Source organism: Pan troglodytes, chromosome 12, assembly GCF_028858775.2.
Source record: "Pan troglodytes isolate AG18354 chromosome 12, NHGRI_mPanTro3-v2.0_pri, whole genome shotgun sequence".
Taxonomy (NCBI): domain Eukaryota; kingdom Metazoa; phylum Chordata; class Mammalia; order Primates; family Hominidae; genus Pan; species Pan troglodytes.
In genome coordinates this window covers 37,029,219-37,036,166 of record NC_072410.2, presented here as the reverse complement: position 1 = coordinate 37,036,166, position 6,948 = coordinate 37,029,219, and positions in this window count along the sequence as shown.

The window sequence follows — 6,948 nt, the reverse complement described above, 5'->3', positions numbered from 1 at the left end:
ACCACATGACCTTGGAAGAGACCGTGCACCTCTCTGAGCCACAGAGCCCTTTACTGCAAGCTGAGGATAACACCCGTCCTCTGCACCCCAGAAGTGTGTTGGGAGGAGAAAAGGTTAGAGGCCTGGGGGTTCCTTGTGAGCAGTGATGAATGGAGGGGTCTGTGAAGGGTGGCTGAAAATCAGGGTGCTCCAGGCCAGGGGCAGGGATCCTGGCAGTGGAGTGGGAGAGAGATTCAAGAACAGAGTCTCTCCAGGTTTTGCCATCTGTAGAGGTCAGAAGCACCCTGCCTTGACCTTGGGCTATTTCTAGAGAGCTGGCCAGGCATCTCTCATGATGGCAGCAGCTGGCTGCCTCTCCTCTGGTGCTGGCTGCCTGCTCCTTGGCTCTGGCTGGACCTGCTCCAGGCTGAGGTCTCACCAGGTGAGCTGTCAGAGCCAAGGTAGGACAGAACCCAGGCTGAGCCCTCTGGAGAACCCGCAGTATCTCAGAGGCACTTTAGCTTCTGAAGCGAGGAGAAAGCCTTACAAGTTTAGTCCACGGTAGCCTGGAAGAAGCCGTCTCACTGGGGAGTTGGAGTTGGTCAATATTTCCTACCCCCATCACCACCACAACTTTACAATTGCTTCAGGCATTAATTACCCTTTGCAACAGCCTTCTCATCAAGTCACTTCTCCATTCAACAAATTCTTAGTAAGGGCCGATGTGGCCCCCATAGAGCTTACAACTTAGTGCATCGACAAGAAAATAAACATGAAAAAAATATAATTCTGACTTGTGGTAAGAGCTCATAAGGAAGTGAACTGGGTGCAGTGTGGTTGGGTGGTAAGGGAAGGGGCTCTCTGGAGAAATACCACTGAAGCTGAGGCTCGAAGGATGAGAAGGGGCCAGCTAAGTGAATAGTGGGGGGATAGGAAGGTGTTCCAGGCAGAGGGAACAACACATGAAAAGCTTAATGGCAGGAGAGGGCTCAGGGCCTTAGAAATATAAAGGAGGTGAGGAGGACTGGACTGTAATGAGTGAGGAAGACAGAGTGGGAGACCAGTCAGAGAGACAGGCAGGGGCTAGATTGGGCAGGGCCTTTTAGGCCAGGGGAAGGAGCTGGGATTGTCTTCCAAGTACAATGGGAAATGCTAAAGGGTTTTAAGGAGAGAGTGATGGCATCTAATTTGCACCGTGAAAGGTTACTTTGCTCTGTGGAGAGACAGAAGAATAGAAGTAGGAAGCCTCTGAAGTAGTTTGGGTGACTTAGACTATGATAATGTAGCAGACAGGATAAGCTAGGTTGTGCTGCAGTAACAGACAGCCCCTATTTCAATGGCTTAACATAACAAAGATTTATTTCTCTGTCATGCATCAGCAGAAGGGCTCTGTTGATCTTAATCACTCAGGAATCCAGGTATGGGTCTCATCTGGACATGATGTCCATAATCCCCATGAAAGGAGACAGGAAGTATATTAGTTCTTTAAATTCCCACCAGAAGTGACAGATATCTCTTCACATGTCATTGGCCAAACAGGTCACAGAGGCAAGCCTAACTTCATATCAAGTGGGAGAGTGCCATCATGCCACAAACCCAGAAAAACTGTGTCACACTAATGACCACCACAGACCAGGAGAGTGAAGACAGAGAGAAGCAAATGAATCCAAGGTACATTTTGGAAGTGTCAGCTGAACAATTACAAGGGTCATATATTTAGACAGGAGAACTTTATTTCTCCTAAAGAATTGTAGCTTGCAGGGTACCCATTCTGACAAGCTGGGAAGCGTAGCCTTGGGTCAGAAGCTGAGAACAGGCACTTTGAGGGTGGGAAGACTAAGACAGGGATTTATGCTGAATGGGATGGCCAAATATAAGCATGTCATGTGCAACTGAGCATCATGCCTCTCTGCGGGTCCCATGTTAAAAAAATGGTAGCATTAGCATGATCCAAGGGTAGAGGTTTTGGTTCTCTGGTGTCAAAAGGTAAAGCAGAGGACATGAAAACCCTCACTGTGCATCCTTACAGGTTGGTTTCAACCTGGCTGGTTGAATTCAAGGGCACAGCAAGTCTTTTGAAAGGCTGGTTACTGTTTAGCCCTTAGGGAAGAAAGCCTTGTGGTGGTTAGTGAAGAAGGGCGGATAAGGAAGCCTGTCTCACCTCTGGTTGCATCGTGGCTGGGAATTCAGTTTCCAAGGTTTCTCTGAGGTCCTTTAGACCGAGAAGGGATCTATTCACTTAGTTGGGGCTGGATATCATTTTTATTTCTCAGAAGTAAAAGTGACAGGCCTTCCTGATGAGTTGTATGTAGAGCAAGGGGAGGAGATAGGAGAGTCTGATGATTCCCAGGTTCCTCAGGGCCTGGTGCTTGGTGGTCCCATTTGCTAGAGCAGGGGCTGGAATGAAAGGCATGGAGCTGGACATGCTCCAGTGTGGAAACTGGATTATGCAAATCTGGAGTTTGGGAAAGGGGGTTCAGGCTGGAGGTACAAATTTGGGTGTCATCAAATATAGATAGTGATGAGTGCTTCAGGAATGGATGGCTCTTGGGCCTTAGAATTCAGACTGAAACTTACACCACTGGCTTCCCTGGTTGTCCATCCTTTGAACTTGGACTGAATTACACCACTGACTTTTCTGGTTCTCCAGCTTATGGACAGCAGATGGTGGGACTCTTTGGCCTCCATAATCACATGAGCCTCTTCCTATAATAAATTTCCTTACATATATGTAATATATGTGTGTGTCCTGTTGATTCTGTTTCTCTGGAGAACCCTGACTAATAATACACTATTTCCTCCCAAAACTTTTTTTTTTTAATACCAGTTTGCATTTCCACCACAATATTTAAGAGTCCTCTTTTCCCATCCTTCACTAAGACTGAAAAATCTTTCCGGCTGGGCGTGGCTCATCCCTATAATCTCAGCACTGTGGGAGGCCGAGGCAAGTGGATCACATGAGGCCAGGCATTTGAGACCAGCCTGGCCAACATGGCGAAACCCCTCCTCTACTAAAAATACAAGAATTAATGTGGCATGGTGGTGCATACCTGTAATCCCAGCTTCTTGGGAGGCTGAGGCAGGAGAATCACTTGAACCCAGAAGGTGGAGGTTGCAGTGAGCCGAGATCATGCTACTGCACCCCAGCCTTGGTGGCAGAGCAAGACTCTGTCTCAAAAAAAAAAAAAAAGAAAAAAGAAAAATATTTCTGAATCCTTGTGGCTGTTGCTCTAAAGTTCAGCACAGTGGAAGCGCAGAGACTCGGAAGCAGGCTGACTTTGGCTGCAATCCTGGCTTCTGCTTGTTTCTAGTTTTGGGCCTTCTAGTGGGCAACTTATGTAACCTCTGTGAGCCTTGTTTTTCATAGCTGCAGAGTGGGATTAATGATTGTATTAATTAAAGTCCTTTCAGTGGCAATTACCAGAACGACCACTGGCTAGCTTACTGGGCCTTTATTAGAAGGGCCTGGGGGTGCCTCATGGCTTCTGAGGCAGGGCAGGCCACCTAACTTCAGCAGGGCCCGAAAGGCCAGATCCAGGCGGTCAGCAGCAGATTCAAGGACCTCCCCTGTAGAGCTGGGCTGCTCAAATTCTGTGGTTGAAGGACCAACTCTTTAAAAACTTGAAATGTTATATTCCAGTGCTTTTGGAGATGCCATAAAATTCAATGACTGGAAACATGAAATTAAAAAACATGCACAAAACAAACCCCATTTTAAATTATTGGGTCTAACAGACATAAAGTTACTTTGTCAAATTGCTATAAGAGTTTCTAAAAGCTTACTCAATTTCTGTGCTTACCTGGTTGAAGACTGATGACAAACACTTCAGCATCTTCCCTAGCCTGAGACGACACTTGGGGCAGCACTGTTCACCCTAGAGCATTGCTAAAAGCAAGCTCACTTCCAAGTCTTTGCTCTCAGGTCAATATTCCACATTCTTGGAGGGAGAATCTGATTGCCACTGACTGTGTCAGATCTCAGAGGAGACAGAGGCATAGAGACAGAGCCATAGAGTATGTGCATCGCTTTGGGAAGACATTTTCATCTGTGGCCAGCCAAACCTGTTGAACACCCCATGTAATTTCCCACATTGTGACTATTGCCTTCTTTGTGTAGAATCTAGAAATCTACGTTTCCCAGTTTCTCTGGCTACTCACAGCATTTAGGTTTATGTTCATTCATGCTTGAGATTTTGACTCAAGAGTGGGTATGAAGCAGAGATGGGGCTTGGGGTCGTGATTTTGCTAACATGGGGAAGCCAGCGTAACTGAGATTTTGGGGTGCCAGCAAGACCAGCTCCATATCAGGCCAGTTCAGTGGGGTCATAGGAGGCTCCTGGAAGCCCACCTAAAGCCTATTTCTCCAGCTGTTTAATGATTTTTGAGCTTGCTTTCTTTGTGTGCTTTTATGAGACAGGGTCTCGCTTTGTTGCCCGGGCTGGAGTGCAGTGGTGTGATCATAGTTCACTGCAGCCTCAAACTCCTGGGCTCAAGCAATCCTCCCACCTCCCTCCAAAAGCCTGTTTCTCCAGCTGTCTAATGATTTTTGAGCTTTCTTTCTTTGCTTTTACGAGACAGGGTCTCGCTCTGTTGCCCAGGCTGGAGTGCAGTGGTGTGATCATAGTTCACTGCAGCCTCAAACTCCTGGGCTCAAGCAATCCTCCCACCTCCCTCCTGAGTAACTGAGACTACAGGTGTGCACAACCACACCTGGCTACTTTAAAGTGGAGATGGGGGTCTCACTATGTTGCCCAGGCTGGTCTCCAACTCTTGGCCTCAAGTGATCTTCTTGCCTCAGCCTCCTGGTTTCCTGACCTTTCTAATAATTTTAACTATATCCCTTTCTCTTTTGGATTCTATTGTCTTCAGCCATGAACCTTGACCCATACAGGCCCATCCCCTTGCTGCTCAGTGCTCTCAATGACATTTCACAATGTTGTGCCTTGCTGTAGGGATTCCATCCATTTTTCTGGGCACACACAGGCTCTTTCAATCTGGAAATGTACATCTTTCAGTTCTGAGTAATTTTCTTAGATTTTTTTTTATTAGTTCCTTCCTTTTTCTTTTTCTGATCTCTTTGAAATCACTCTTCAGAAAGAGCAATTTGGATGTTGGACTTCCTATTTTGGTTTCTCTGATTTTCCATCATTTTTTCTTTTTGTTATACACTTTCAGGGAAATTTCCTCAATTTTACCTTCCACACTTCCTGTCGAGTTTTTCATTGCTGCTGTCATTTTTTTCCCCCACTGTTAAAAGCTTTAAGACATTCTCTCAGTGAGCCTTTAAAAAGAGCATCTTGCTCCTATTTGGTGGAGACAGTAGCTTTTCTCCTGTCTCTGAAGATAGTAAATAAATATTATCAACATTAGTAACTGTCCTCTCATCTCTCTCATACACATTGTCTGTTCCTGGGTGTTTCTCATTCTGTTGGTTGGTGTCTCTGGCCCTGATGAGAGAGGTATTCCACTGGTGCTAGGTAGCCCTCGGCCATCTGCTTGCAATTAGAGTGAAGATCAGCCTCTGAGCCTGAGAAGGGGGCTTGTTAGCTTCAAGTCCAAGGCAGGGCAATGCTGGGCCACTGGGCCACTTACTGCAGGAAAGCCAGATGTCAAGGGCTTTAGAGCTTTCCTCTTGGGCTTCTCAGGGGTGTAAGCCGGATGCTTTGGGTTAAGCTACACTTCGGTTTGTTCAAGCACACTTTCCAGTATGCTGGGCTTCCCCAGAGCTTCCTCATCTCCTGCCTGGAGGCAAGGACCCAGCTGCTGTTGCCCTGGGTGGCTCAGCAGGCAGCAAAACCCCTTGTTTCTCTTCTGCAGCTCACACCCTCGCCTGTGCCAGCTGACCTCCAGCCGCGGAGACCCTCAGTTTCCCCCTTTCCAGAGAAGACAGGTTGGGTCTCAGCTGGGTGGGGAGGACAGCTCCCTGGTGTTGCAGAGGAAGGGAGAGCATCTGGGGTGCTGGCGGCCTCCCACACAGCTTTCCCCTCACCCTCCTCCATTCAGGCCCCCTTTGCCTTGACCTTAGAAGTTCCAGGGGCTGCCAGTTCCTGAGCCCCTGAGGATTCTGCAGTGCAGATCTGTATGCTTCTCAGCTTTCCCCACCTCAGCATCAGCTCTTCCTAGGTTCTATTAAACTAGTCCCCATGCATTCATTTGCTTTCCAGCTTCCAAAGTTTGGTTGCAATGGCCTCTCTCATGTTTTCCCCATCCTTTTGGTTTATATATGCATTTTCTCAATCTCTTTACTATAATGCTGGTGGGGTTTCAGGTGGGAGAAAAGTTGAATGTGTGGGCTCAACCTGACATCTTGACCTGGAAACTCCCAATCAGCTTTTTAGTATCATCCCCTTAAATAGAAGATAACAGCCAAAGGTCAGTGAATGATTGAGGAAAGCCTGTATGTGAATATCAAGAGAAAAAGCCAAGCCAAACAAAAGCAGAACAAGCTCCAGGGAAAGGAAAACAAGGAAGGGAACTAGAGGAACACTTCAAAAATGTATGGTAGCAACAACTTATTTATGGGATGGTCAGTATATACGGTTTTAGTTTGGAAATGGATAACCAGAGAACTCGAGGGACAAGTAATCTTTTAAAAAAGCAAAGACACATAAAGATGCACATACAAGAATGTTTATCACAACATGGTTTCTAATAGTAGAAGATGTATACAACTTAAATGTCTAAGAATAAAGGAACATTTTAATAAGTTATAGTATATAATTATAGTGGAATACCGTGCAGCCATTCAAAGCGAGGTGGTAGATGCTGGTGTGGTGGTGTGTGCCCATAGCTGGACTATAGTGCCAGCTACTCTGGAGGCTGAGGTGGGAGGATTGCTTGAGCCCAGGAGTTTGAGACCAGCCTGGGCAACAGAGCCAGACCCTATTGCTTAAAAAAAAGATGTGATAGAAATGAATTTATATAAATGGGGCCAGGTGTGGTGGCTCACGTCTATAGTTTCAGCACTTT